Genomic DNA, 14,748 nt, shown 5'->3' on the forward strand with positions numbered 1-14,748 from the left:
GAGGAGGGGGGAGACAGAGAGACAGACACATGTAGTCCTGCTTCACCAATTGTGAAGCTTTCCCCCTGCAGATGGGGACTGAGGGCTTGAACCTGAGTCCTTTTGCTTTATAAGATGTGTGCTCAACCAGGTATGCCACCACCTAGGCCCCTCCCAAATTTAAAAAATATTTGTGTATTTATTAGTGAGAGAGAGAGAGAGAGAACCAGAACATCACTCTGGCGCATGCAGCGCAGGGGATCAGTCTCTTACTATGAGTTTGACGCTTTACCCACTGCATTAGCTCTTTTAAAAATATTTGCTAGGAGGGGGTCGGGCAGTGGCGCAGCGGGTTAAGCACAGGTGGCGCAAAGCGCAAGGACCAGCTTAAGGATCCGGGTTCCAGCCCCGGCTCCCCACTTGCAAGGGAGTCGCTTCACTGGCAGTGAAGCAGGTCTGCAGGTGTCTATCTCTCCCCGTCTCTGTCTTCCCCTCCTTTCTCTATTTCTCTCTGTCCTATCCAACAACGATATCAACAACAATAATAACTACAACAATAAAAACACCAAGGGCAACAAAAAGGAAATAAATAAATATTAAAAAAAATTAAAATAAAAAAAATTTGCTAGGGCCAGGTGGTGGCACACCTGGTTAAGCACACACATTACAGTGCAAGGAACCAGGTTCAAGCCCCTACACATTAGTCCTATAAAAAGTGTGGTCAGGGGCACTGGGCAGTGGAGCAGTGGGTTAAGCGCACTTGGCACCAAGTGCAAGGACCAGCATAAGGACCCCAGTTTGAGCCCCTGGCTCCCCACTTGCAGGGGGGCACCGCTTCACAGGCGGTGAAGCAGGTCTGCAGGTGTCTATTTCTCTCTCTCTCTCTGTCTTTCTCTCTCGCTTTCTCTTTGTCCTGTTGAATAGCAATGACAACAATATTAATAACAACAGCAACAATAAACAAGGTCAACAAAAGGGGGGAAAAAGCCTCCAGGAGTAGTGGATTCATAGTGCAGGCACCAAGCCCCAGTGATAACCCTGGAAGGAAAAAAAAAAAAAGAAAGAAAGAAAGTGTGGTCAGGGAGGTAGATAGCATAGTGGTTATGCAAAGAGACCATCATGCCCGAGGCTCCCGTGGTCAGTCACCTACACCACCATAATCCAGAGCTGAGTGGTGCTCTGGTAAAAAAATTTAAAAAAAATGTGTGTGTGATTAAAGCCAAGCAGGGGTGCACCTGGTGGAGCACATGCATTACAATGAGCAAGGACAAGGGTTCAAGCCCCTGGTCCTCACCTACAAGGGGGAAGTTTCTTGAGTGGTGAAGCAGTGCTGCAGGAGTCCCACTTTCTCCATTTCTATCCCCCTTTCCCTCTCAATTTCTGTCTCTAATAGAGATGGATATGGATCTCTCTCTCTCTCTCTCTCTCTCTCTCTCTCTCACACACACACACACACACACAGTGTGGTTAAGTGCTGGGGAGGTAGCATTAATAGTTCTGCAAAAAGGAAAAGAGGAGACTTTTCCATCTTGTGATCTCTAGTGTAAAGGTGAGACAATGAGGCTAGCCTGAAAGGCGGTTAGACAGAAATGGCTCAGGAGCCCACTGGTCGGCAGGGCTCCAATGCAAGGAGGGTGCCTCAGTACCACCCTCTGACAGGTTTAACCAAGTTGTTAGGATGTTGATTTTAGAAGAAGAGACATTACTATTTAAGACTCTTCTTGAGTGAGTGACCTGGGAGGTGGCCCAGTGAATAAAGTATTGGACTCTTAAACATGAGGCCCTGACTTTGATCCCCAGTGTTGGGGTCCGGTTATCCAAGGAAAACACCAAGAGACCAGAATGATGTAAAAACAAAGAGTCTTTTTATTAGCTAGCGCTAGGGCCAAACCACCGAGGCACTGAATGCAGCAGCTCTCTGGTGTTCGACCCCATTCCTCAGTTCTGCTAAGGTATATGTGGGATTTAGGATACATGGCATACGTGACACAGCTCATTTCTACATAGTGATTGATTACAGTCTTACATTTGAAGTTATCCATTACCTATGTGAAGGGTGGGTGAGGGGTTTCTTTTACAACCCTATGGTTATCTCTTTACCTGATTCCAGGCTGGTTATCTCCTTTTCCTGCCTCTGGACCCCGGACCCCAGAGATGTCTCCTTCAAGGTCTGCCTTTGTAGTTATCTCCCACCTCGCCTCAAGGCTCCGCGGCTGGTGTCTACCTTGAATTTCAAGAATTGCTTTCTCTAATTGCTTGTTTAACCTTCAGGTCTGCCTATCTTTTAATGACCAATTTTCATTTATTAATTTCAGCTCAGTTCCTACACCCAGCATCACATGTGCCAAAGTGATGTTCTGATTCTCTTCCTTTCTCTCTGATAAATAAATACCTGGTTGAGCTTACACATTACCATGTGAAAGGACCTCGCTGCCCACCTGCAGGGAGAAGCTTCAGGAGTGAAGCAGATCTGCAGGTATCTCTCTTCCCCTCTGTTTCCCCCTCCCCTCTCTTTTTATTTTGCAGAGCATTTCTCAGCTCTGGCTTATGGTAGTGTGAGGAACTGAACCTGGGACTTTGGACATGACATGACTATTTTTGCATAACCATTATTTAAATAAAAAATAAAATAAAATAAAATAATAAAAAAAAAGAAGCAAAATACTCTTCCAGCTATGGGTAGCTATGTCTCCCTTAGCCAGCACAAAGGGGCTTTATATACATTGTCCTTTAGTTTGGGTCATAGACAGAGTTCCGAAGTCTTGGACTCTTTTTCTTTTTCCTTTCTTTCTCTTTCTCTCTCTCTTTCTTTTTCTTATTTCTTATTTATTTATTTATTTATTTATTTATTTATTTATTTATTTATTTATTTTTCTTTCTTTCTTTCTTTCTTTCATCTTATTGCCACCACGGTTATTGCTGGAGCTCAGAGTGTCTGTACACTGAATCTAAAGCTTCTGGCAGACTTCTCCCCCCCCTTTTTTTTTTCTGATAGAGACAGAGAGAAAAGTAAGCTGAAAGGGGGTGATAGGGAAAGACAGAAAAAGAGACACCTGCAGCACAGGTTCACCACTCCTGAAGCTTCTTCCCTACAGATGGGACTAGGGGCTTGAGCCTAATCCTCGTGAATGATAACGTGTGCATTTTACCCATGCTCTAACACACGCCCCCTAAAAAAATGATTCATGAGAGAGAGAGAGAGAGAGAGAGAGAGAGAGAGAGAGAGAGAGGAGAGTAAGAACCAGAGCATCACTCTAGCACATGCCATGCTCAGGACCTCATGCTGAAGTTTTCAACACCTAGCCCACACTGCACCACTCCACAGCATGTTTCAAGGAACATGTATCTGTACCTGCCAGCCTGCTGGGAGTAGAGAGGAGTAGCCAGACCCTAGATAATGATTTACAAAAACCCTGGGGTGAATGTAGGTGAAAGGGACCAGGAACCATAGAAATTTCCATCCTCATGGAAGTTGAAAAACAAGATCAGCAGGGAAAACACTAAGCAGAACTTGGACTGGAGTTGGTGCACTGCACCAAAGTGAAAGACTCTGGGGCGGGGGAGGGTTCAGGTCCTGGAACATGATCGCAGAGGAGGGCCTAGTGGGGGTTGGATTGTTATGTGGAAATATTATACATATACAAAATATTGTATTTTACTGTTGACCATAAGCGATTAATCCCTCAATAAAGAAATAAAAATGATTTAAAAAAAGAAAATTAATTTCCATCCTTACCAGCAGACCTGCATGTTTCTCTTTCTTTCTTTCTTTCTTTCTTTTTTTTTTTTTTTTCCTTTAAAAATTTTTTTTTTATTTATAAAAAGGAAACATTGACTAAACCATAGGATAAGAGGGGTACAACTCCACACAGTTCCCACCACCAGAAATCTGTATCCCATCCCCTCCCCTGATAGCTTTCCCATTCTTTTATTTTTTTTATTTTTATTTTAGGAGGGGTACAACTCCACACAATTCCCACCGCCCAATCTCCATATCCCACCCCCTCCCCCGATAGCTTTCCCATTCTCTATCCCTCTGGGAGCATGGACCCAGGGTCATTGAGGGTTGCAGAAGGTAGAAGGTCTGGCTTCTGTAATTGCTTCCTCGCTGAACATGGGCGTTGACTGGTCGGTCCATACTCCCAGTCTGCCTCTCTCTTTCCCTAGTAGGATGGGTCTCTGGGGAAGCTGAGCTCCAGGACACATTGGTGGTGTCTTCAATCCAGGGAAGTCTGGCCGGCATCCTGATGACACCTGGAACCTGGTGACTAAAAAGAGAGTTAACATACAAAGCCAAACAAATTGTTGAGCAATCATGGACCCAAAGCTTGGAAAAGTGGAGAGGAAGTATTAGGGAGGTACTCACTGCAAACTCTAGTATACTTCTGCTTTCTTACTTTGGTGCCATACTCCAAACTCAATTTCTGCTTTGCGTTTCTACTTTTTTTTTTTTTACATGCATAACATTCCCCAGATTCCCATTTAGCAATACAACCCCCACTATTTCATTCATCATTTTTCATGGACCTGTATTCTCCCCACCCACCCACCCACCCCAGAGTCTTTTACTTTGGTGTAATACTCCAATTCCATTTCAGGTTCGACTTGTGTTTTCTTTTCTAATCTTGTTTTTCAACTTCTGCCTGAGAGTGAGATCATCCCATATTCATCCTTCTGTTTCTGACTTATTTCACTCAACATGATTTTTTCAAGGTCCATCCAAGATCGGCTGAAAACAGTGAAGTCACCATTTTTTACAGCTGAGTAGTATTCCATTGTGTATATATACCACAACTTGCTCAGCCACTCATCTGTTGTTGGACACCTGGGTTGCTTCCAGGTTTTGGCTATTACAAATTGTGCTGCCAAGAACATATGTGTACACAGATCTTTTTGGATGGATGTGTTGGGTTCCTTAGGATATATCCCCAGGAGGGGAATTGCAGGGTCATAGGGTAGGTCCATTTCTAGCCTTCTGAGAGTTCTCCAGACTGTTCTCCACAGAGGTTGGACCAATTGACATTCCCACCAGCAGTGCAGGAGGGTTCCTTTGACCCCACACCCTCTCCAGCATTTGCTGCTGTTACCTTTTCTGATGTGTGACATTCTCACAGGAGTGAAGTGATATCTCATTGTTGTCTTGATTTGCATTTCTCTGACAATGAGAGACTTGGAGCATTTTTTCATGTGTTTCTCAGCCTTTTGGATCTCTTCTGTGGTGAATATTCTGTCCAATTCCTCCCCCCATTTTTGGATGGGGTTATTTGTTGTCTTGTTGTTGAGTCTGGTAAGCTCTTTATATATGTTGGTTATTAAACTCTTATCTGATGTATGGCATGTAAAGATCTTCTCCCATTCTGTGAGGGGTCTCTTGATTTGGGTAGTGGTTTCTTTTGCTGTGAAGAAGCTTTTTAATTTGATGTAGTCCCATAGGTTTATACTTGCCTTAGTCTTCCTTGTAATTGGATTCGTTTCATTGAAAATGTCTTTAAAATTTATGCGGAAAAAAGTTCTTCCAATATTTTCCTCTAAGTATCTGATAGTTTCTGGTCTAACATCCAAGTCCTTGATCCACTTGGAATTTACTTTTGTATTTGGTGAAATACAGTGATTCAGCTTCATTCTTCTGCATGTTTCAACCCATTGTTTCCAACACCATTTGTTGAAGAGACTCTGCTTTCCCCATGTAATAGTCTGGGCCCCTTTGTCAAAGATTAGATGTCCATAGGTGTGGTCTTTCTTTCTTTCTTTCTTTCTTTCTTTCTTTCTTTCTTTCTTTCTTTCGCCTCCAGGTTTATTGCTGGGGCTTGGTGCTTACACTATGAATTCACTGCTTCTAGTGGCCAGTTTTCCATTGTTGTTGTTGCTGCTGCTGCTGCTATTGTTGTTGGATAGGACAGAGAGAAATTGAAAGAGGAGGGGAAGACAGACACCTGCAGACCTGCTTCACTGCTTGTGAAGCAACCCCTCCCCCATGCAGGTGAGGAGCCCGGGGTTTAAACTGGGATCCTTGTACCTCACATTATGTGTGCTTAACCGGGTACGCTACCACCTGGTCCCCACTTCATTCTATTTTTAGGTGTGTGTGTGTATGTGTGTGTGTGAGAAAGAGAGAGAGAGAGAGAGAGAGAGAGGTGGGGGGGAATATTTCGGAGCACCAGTTCTCGTCCATACAGTCTCCTGTGACTGAGCTGCCTTTCTTCATCTATTCTTCTCCTGCTCCCTCTCCCCTTCCCCTCTCCTTCCCCTTCTCACCTCTAGGGTTATCTCTGGGGCTCTGTGCCTGCTCTACAAATCTGCTGCTCTTGGAGGCTATTTTTCCCATTTTGTTGCCCTTGTTGTTGTTATTGTTATTATTGCTGTTGTTGGATAGGACAGAGAGAAATTGAGAGAGGAAGGGAAGACAGAAAGAGAGAGAAAGATAGACACCTGCAGACCTGCTTCAAAGCTTATGAAGCGATTCGCCCCACCCTACTCTATCTCCTCCTCACCTCTCAATTTCTTTTTTTAAATAATTTTATTAGTGATTTAATAACGACAAGATTGTGGTATAAGAGGAGTACAATTCCCACCACCAGAGTTTCACATCCCATCCCCTCCATTGGAAGTTTCTCTATTCTTTATCCCTCTGGGGTATGGACCAAAGATCTTCATGGAGTGCAGAAGGTGGGAGGTCTGGCTTCTGCAATTGCTTCACCACTGGACATGGGCATTGATGGGTTGGTTCATACTCCCAGCATGTTTCTGTCTTTCCCTAGTGGGGTAGGGCTCTGCAGAGGTGGGGTTCTCATTGGTGGGGTTGTCTGCCCAGGGAAATCAGATTGGCATCATCTGCAACTTGGTGGCTTAAAAGCATTAAGATATAAAGCAGAACAATTTGTTTAATAATAATCAGGAACCCAAAGGTAAAAGTATAACAGATGAAATTTGGGGTCTTCATGTTGGAGGGAGCTAGAAAGTTTATTTTAGGTATATTCCAGGAGGCCCATGACTTTACTAATTTTTGACTGAGCCCAACAGCTAACATGTAGGTGGGCTACAAGTATTGTCTGGGAAGATGGTGTCAAAGTTGAAGATAGGACTAGAAAGCTGGATCAGGGCAGAGAGAAGCTCCCAAATATGGGAAAAGTATATAAATAACATTAGCTGTAAACCCCATTGATCTGACCTAGAGCCCATGTCTATTCATAGTGAGCACTGGAGCCTCTGTAACCTCTGCATCCCTGTCAGTCTGAGCTCCCAGTCCATGGTCACAGCTAGAAACATTCTAGGCTGCACTCATTTCAGGACCAGTCTTCCTTGAGTGGCAGAGGATACTGACCCAACCTCCCTCCAGAGAGTGGGGCAATTTCTACCACTGTTGTTCTGTACTGAGGTCCAGGTCCTATAGAGGCCCACAAGAGGGTTTATGATGTTGTTCCTGATGAAGATGACCAGTGATGGTGGAGAGAGGGATCTATTAGAGGTCTAGGCCCATCATACCTATATGAGAATCCAAGGATTCCTTGACTAAGGCCCCAGATGATGGGGTGGCCTGGTAGTGACCAAGAGGGCCACCATTAAAGTGTGCCTGTCTCTTGCCCTTATCCAGCTTTTGTAGTCCTTACTTTATCTGATACAGCTGGACTTAGAGTGATTGAGGAAATTGAAATAGGAAGTAGCTGAGGAGGGTATGTAGGTCTAAATAGAAAATACTTGATTAGGTACTTTATGGTGTCTCTTTTAGGTCTTTCGACTTGCTTGCTGCACTTATTGAGTCACTGTAGACTATTGCACACTTTTATTTAAGGTAGATATTCCCTCAGCTTATGGACACAAGTGCACATGTGCTCTGTCTCACGGGCCCTGGTCTATGTCTAGGTTCTGTGACTTTGTTAGGAAGTGCGCCACCCAAAATGGAACTAAGGAGTCCTATGAGCTAGGAAAGGTCTCACCTGAGTATTGGAGCTGGAAGGCTGACATCCCCCCCACCCCCCGGAGTCTCTGCACACAGCCCGGGTGGATCATGTAGAGGCGGCACTGGCTGCATGGTTCCCCGCTCAATCTCTCTCTGTCATAGAAAATAGAAACAGAAAGGAAAAAGAAAGGCAAGAATGGCTACTGGGAGCAGTGGATTCATAGTGCTGTCACCGAGTCCCAGTGACAACCCTGGTGGCAATTAAAAAAAAATTTCAATGGGAATATGGATCATGTGATAAGTGAGACAGCAAAGTATTCAGCTCTAAGAGACTCTCGGGCAGAGCAGGGGAGATAGTTCAACTGCTGGAGCATCAGACTTCATGCTTGAGGTTCCCTGACCCAGCACTGCATGTACTAGAGCAGTTCTCTGGCGTGTCTTTTATTTTATTGTATTTATTTATTTCCCCTTTTGTTGCCCTTGTTGTCTTTTTATTGTTGTTGTAGTTATTATTGTCGTTGTTGGATAGGTCAGAGAGAAATGGAGAGAGGAGGGGAAGACAGAGTGGGAGAGAAAGACAGACGCCTGCAGACCTGCTTCACTGCCTGTGAAGCGACTCCCCTGCAGGTGGGGAGCCGGGGGCTCGACTGGGATCCTTCCGCTGGTCCTTGCGCTTTGCGCCACCTGCACTTAACCTGCTGCGCTACCGCCTGACTCCCCTCTGGAATGTCTTTTCTCATTATTCCCTCCCTCCCTCCCTCCCTCCCTCCCTCCCTCCCTCCCTCCCTCCTTCCCTCCCTCCTTCCTTCCTCCCTCCTTCCTTCCTTCTTTTCTTTCACTCAGGCACTGGGGTGGTTCACTGGTATGTCTTTTCCTTCTTTATTTTTCCCCCTCTCTTTCCCATTCTCTCTCTCTCTTTTTCCTCCCAGAGCACTGGCTTATAGTGGTGTTGGGGATTGAACTTGGGGCCCCAGAACCTCAGGTTCAAGAGTCTTTTTGCAGAACAGTTATACTATTTTCCAGCTTTGCTCTGGCATATGTGCGTCTGTCTCTCTCCCTACCTTTTGTGGAGCTCTCTCTCTCTCTCTCTCTCATGTAATAAATAAAAAATAAACATTTTTTCAATAGAGAAACCCAAGGACATCAGTCAATTAGGGTGACTCTTGTGCAGTGGATCAGGGGCTGCTGTGACTACTCCAGGTGGGTAACAGTGAAGGCAGCAGACTTCTCCCCGGTCCTGCATTCCAGGTTTGTAGATTTTGGTCCTCATGGTTGTCTGAGGGCTGTTGTGTCTCCAGCCACTCTGCTCAATTCCAGACAGGAGGACAAGGGCAAAGGGGCAGGCAGCTGGTTTTGCAAAAACCTCACTGGGTGATAAACTGAGGTGTAAGAGGAGATGGAGAGGGTGGGAAAGTCAGTGAGCACAGAAGCAAGCAGATAAACAAACAGCTCTGGGCACTGGACATGCTAGATGCAGAAATCAGATACACAAAGCTAGTGTGAAGGTGCCCTGTAGCCACTAACAGACATGCTTTTGGATAGAAAGACTGAGTAGCCTTGGTTCTTTAAGATTTATTTTACTTTACATGTGATAGGTAGGTAGGTAGGTAGGTATAGAAAGGTGCCAGAGTTGGTCAACAATTTGTTTGGCTTTGTATGTTAACTCTCTTTTCAACCACCAGGTTCCAGAGGCCAGCATGATGCTGACCAGACTTCCCTGGACAGACGACCCCACCAATGTGTCCTGGAGCTCCGCTTCCCCAGAGCCCTGCCCCACTAGGGAAAGAGAGAGACAGGCTGGGGATATGGAGCAACCAGTCAACACCCATGTTTAGCGGGGAAGCAATTACAGAAGCCAGACCTTCCACCTTCTGCACCCCACCATGACCTTGGGTCCATGCTCCCAGAGGGTTAAAGAATAGGAAAGCTATCAGGGAAGGGGATGGGATACAGAGTTCTGGTGGTGGGAAATGTGTTAAGTTGTACCCCTCCTATCCTACAGTTTAGTCAATGTTTCCTTTTTATAAGTAAAAAATTAAATAAAAAAAAAAGAATAGGAAAGCTATCAGGGGAGGGAATGTGCTACAGAGTTCTGGTGGTGGGAATGGTGTGGAGTTGTACCCCTCTTATCCTATGGTTTTGTCAGTATTTCCTTTTCATAAGTAAAATAAAAAATAAAATAAAATAAAATAAAATAAAATAAAAGAGAAAGGTGCCAGAGGGAGTCGGGCAGTAGTGCAGCAGGTTAAGCACAGGTGGTGCAAAGTGCAAGGACAGGCATAAGGATCCCAGTTCAAGCCCCCAGCTCCCCACCTGCAGGGGAGTCGCTTTACTATCTTTCTCTCCCCATCTGTCTTCCCCTCCTCTCTCCATTTCTCTCTGTCCTATCCAACAACGATGACAACAATAAAAACTACGTCAATAAAACAACAAGGGCAACAAAAGGGAATAAATAAATAAATATTTTTAAAAAGCAAGCAATATGCCAGAGCATTGCTCTGTCGTGTGTGGTCCTGGAGATCAGACTCAGGATTTAAACTTGTGATTCCGACAATTGACTGTGCCACCCCCAGGGTTACAAATAACCTTATCTCTTTCTATTTCTTTTTCTGTTTTTCTTTCACTGTCTTTTTTAAAAAATATATTTTATTTTAATTCTTCTTCTAGCGTTTGCCCTTCTTCCGTAGCCAGTCAACAGCGTCAGGTTGAGCCTGATGCAAAGTTTCGAGACCTCCTTTGAATCTGGAGAGGTGGCAGTCGTTGACTATGTGGGTCATAGTCTGTCTGGAGCCGCAGGGGCAGTTCGGGTCGTCTCTGGCTCCCCAGCGATGGAACATAGCGGCGCACCGGCCATGGCCTGTTTGATAGCCATTGAGGAGGGCCCAATCATAACGTGCTAGGTCAAAGCCGGGTTGATGCTTGCAGGGGTCTGTGATGAGGTGTTTGTTCTTTACCTCAGCTGACTGCCAACTCTGTTTCCAAGAGTCTGGAACAGAGAAGTTCAGTGTAGGCGTAGGAGACCAGATTGGATGACGAGATGTCAAGCGTTGGACAGGGTGGGCGAAGATATCCGCGTATATTGGCAGGTCCGGTCGAGCGTAGACGTGGGAAATGAACTTAGATGATGCCGCATCCCGACGAATATCTGGCGGGGCAATGTTGCTAAGAACTGGCAGCCATGGAACCGGGGTGGAACGGATGGTTCCAGAAATTATCCTCATGGAGGAATATAATTTGGAATCGACCAAGTGGACATGGGGGCTATGGAACCATACTGGGGCACAGTATTCTGCAATGGAATAGCATAATGCCAGAGATGATGATCGTAGTGTGGAAGCGCTCGCACCCCATGAGGAGCTGGCCAGTCTTGCAATGATGTTACTCCTCGCGCCCACCTTTGCTGCAGTTTTTATGAGATGTTCGTGAAATGACAGAGTGCGATCGAGAGTAATGGCTGGGCTTCATGCCGGATTCTCGTACCGCCAAGCTGCACATTAAGCTCACACGAGGCCGAGGCATGATGTAGATGGAAAACAGATGATACCGTTTTTGCAGTGCTAGGGATTAGTCGCCATTTTTTACAGTAATCAGATATCAGAGACATGTCTTTCGTGAGTGTTTCCTCGAGGATGTCGAACTTGGATGCCTGAGTTGCACAGCAGATGTCATTGGCGTAGATGAACTTCCTTGAAGAAGTTTCTGGGAGGTCATTGATGTAAATATTAAATAGCGTAGGAGCCAGAACAGAGCCCTGGGGGAGGCCACTTGAGACAAGTCTCCATCTGCTAGACTTGTCACCCAGATGCACCCGGAATCTTCTGTTTTGGAGAAGAAACGATATAGTGTTGGCCACCCATGGAGGCAGGCATCTTGAGATCTTGACTAGGAGACCACGATGCCAGACCGTGTCATAGGCTGCTGTGAGATCAACAAAGACAGCACCCGTCTTTAAATTCTTCTGGAATCCATTTTCAATGTAAGTTGAGAGGGCCAGGACTTGTTCGAAGGTAGATCTTCCTGGGCGGAAACCAGGTTGGGTGGGTGATAGGAATTTCTCTGTAAGAGGAGAAATTCGTGACAGAAGCAGCCTCTCAAGGAGTTTGTAACACACGGAGAGGAGAGAAATTGGTCTATAGCTGGCGGCCAGTGTTGGGTCTTTCTTTGGTTTCAAAACTGCTATTATCGTCACACGATGCCAAATTTTGGGCATAGATTCGGATTCCAAGATGTGGGACAGGAATGTAGTGAGCCACTTCTTTGCCACGGGGCCCAAGTTAAGAATGAGTTCTGGGGTGATGTTATCATAGCCAGCAGCCGTTCCCCAGTTTTTATTTTAATGAGAGATAGAGACAAACACAAAAGAGCTCAGTTCTGGTTTATGATGGTGCTGGGGATTGAACCTGGATCATCAGAGCCTCAGGCATGAGGGTCTTTTGCATATCCATTATGTCTTCCCAACCCAAGAATTTTGTATTTAAAGGCTGATTTTTTTTTTCCACCAGAGCACTGTTCAGGTCTGGTTTATGGTGGTGCAGGGGATTGAACCTGGGACTTCGGAGCCTCAGGCATGGGAGTCTGTTTGTATAACTATTATGCCATCTACCCCTGCCCCTTTCACTGTCTTTTATCTCTCTCTCTCTCTCTCTCTCTCTCTCTGAGAAAGAGACAGAGTGTGAGAGAACACAGCACCAAAGCTTCCTTCAGCACACTGGGGATGTGGCGTGAGCCTGGGTAGCACACATGACAAACAGTGCACTATTTAAATGAGCTATTTAGTTGGCCCTAGCCTTGATCCTCATCTCTTCTCATGCACAGAGATGATCTGGCCACAGTATTTGTGGATTTACTTCTTGTTTCTTTCTTGAAAGGGAGCAGAGCATGGTTCTACCATCCTGTGCACTGGCTGCATTCCACGGTTATAGCCAATCTTCAGTAACTGACTCTGGGTGACTTAAGCAAAGAGTCATTATTGGGGCTCCCAGGATGAAAAAGAGGGCAAGATGAGGGATCTGTAGGGGACATGGCCTGGGGGACAGGATCCAGTTCTGCTGTGGGCAGATGAAGCCACCCTTTCCCCCTTGTTGGGTCCCCATCACTTGGAGACTCAGTTCTGGGGGGGGGGAGACAGACTACCAGGGGTGGAGGGCACAGTCTCCATAGGAAAGAGGCACCTGGCTGCCTCTGGACACTGACCATCTAATGAAACTGTTCACTTGGTGTCCTTACAGTGTTTGCAAATGATAAGTCGTTTCTGTGGGGCCTTGCCACCTCCAAGCTATCTTCTCCCTCCATGCCCTGGTTGCTTGTCAGTTCCATGTGCCCAGTGCCCCCTCTCTTTTGGGTCTTGGGTAGCCAGAGGATGCCCCCATGCTGGGGGCTGGGGAAGGCAGAGGTAACTGGGCTGCCCTGGCAGCTGAAAGGCAGTAACCAGCATGACAGAAGAGTGAGCTGGGAGTGAGGACCAAGATTAAAGTGGTTTTCATGTGTGCGGAGAACAGTGTAGGGTTTGGACACCTCAGTGATGGGGGCAGGTGGAGTGGTGTTCTCTGAGGTACAGGCACTGTCTGGGACACTAACCTGCACGCAGAACTTGGAATTAAATGTGTGTCCACTCCCCAGAAATATCTTCTGCTCCCCCTTCTGGTCACTTGGGGGCAGGCGACACTTAAGCAAGGAGGGGTGAGTTGTCCTTGCCCCACTGGCCTCCTCTGGACACCTCTTCCTTCCTGACACGTCTGGGGGTGGGGAGGGCACCCAGATGTTTGTTCAGTTGCTTCTAAACACTCTTAGCTGCTTCCCAAGGAGCCTGGCCTCCAAGGATGCTGCTCTTGGGAATGTCTGTGCTCAGGTTCACAGGAGAAAGGACTGCTGTTTACAGCAGACAGAACAGAAAGGAAGTTCAGGGTCACTGTAGACGGCCAGCACTTGGAGCTCCAGGGATGGGGGTGGGGGTGGGTGCAGGGGTGTCTGAGGTGCAGGCACAGTTTGGGACACCATCCCCTTCCCTGGCTGTAGAGACAGGCCCCACCGCACAGCAGGTGGGGGTGTTCGTCACACTGAAAGGCCACACATCTGACCCCAGGTTGGTGCTCATCTCCTTTGCAGGACAGTGAACGCTGGCGACAGGGCTGGGCCCCTCTGGGAACTCGCACCCAGTGCAGGGAATGTGTTGGGTGGTGAGCAAAGGCAGTGGGACCACCACGGTGATGCTTGCCGCTGGGGGTGGGGGCGGTGGGGAGCAGAGCTAGGAGTCCCCGCAGGCTGTGCCTTTAGCTCTTGCTGGAGTCTTTGGTATTTTCACATAGCTGCCTCTGTGCCTCTCTGTCTCACCCTGAAACCACGGGTCCTCCTGGCAGTGAAGCTCCTGGCCACCTGGTCCACCTGCTGGGGCCAGTGTTTCTGCTGAGCACATAGGCATGTGGACCCTCCTGACATGGCAGTAGGGTCCCTACAGGGACAGACCCGAGCCACTACAGAGATCAGGGGATGCTGTCCCCACACTGAGGTAAAAATGATGAGAGTTCTGAGGAGACAGTGGGGCCTCAGCACATCCTGTCTGCCAGCTGCTCACACACATGTGCACACACACGGCCCATGTCCCGTTCACGTCCAGTTCAGCAAGACTGCGCTAGTCTGCGAGTGACTGACAGCTCACCAGCAGTGGGTTCAGCAGGAAGGTTTATTTTCTTACACCATAATCTCTGCAAGTCGGCAGATGGAGACACTGGCTCTGCAGCTGCATGGTGTTCCATCAGGGCCAATGATGCCACTGAGCTATCTTCACCTGCTTCAGTGCACCTAGAGTCCCAGAGGACCACCCTGACCTTCTAGTGGCTGGGTCTCTTTGTCACATCTGCTCCTGATGTCACTGG

This window comes from Erinaceus europaeus, chromosome 4 (genome assembly GCF_950295315.1).
Source record: "Erinaceus europaeus chromosome 4, mEriEur2.1, whole genome shotgun sequence".
NCBI classification, from domain to species: domain Eukaryota; kingdom Metazoa; phylum Chordata; class Mammalia; order Eulipotyphla; family Erinaceidae; genus Erinaceus; species Erinaceus europaeus.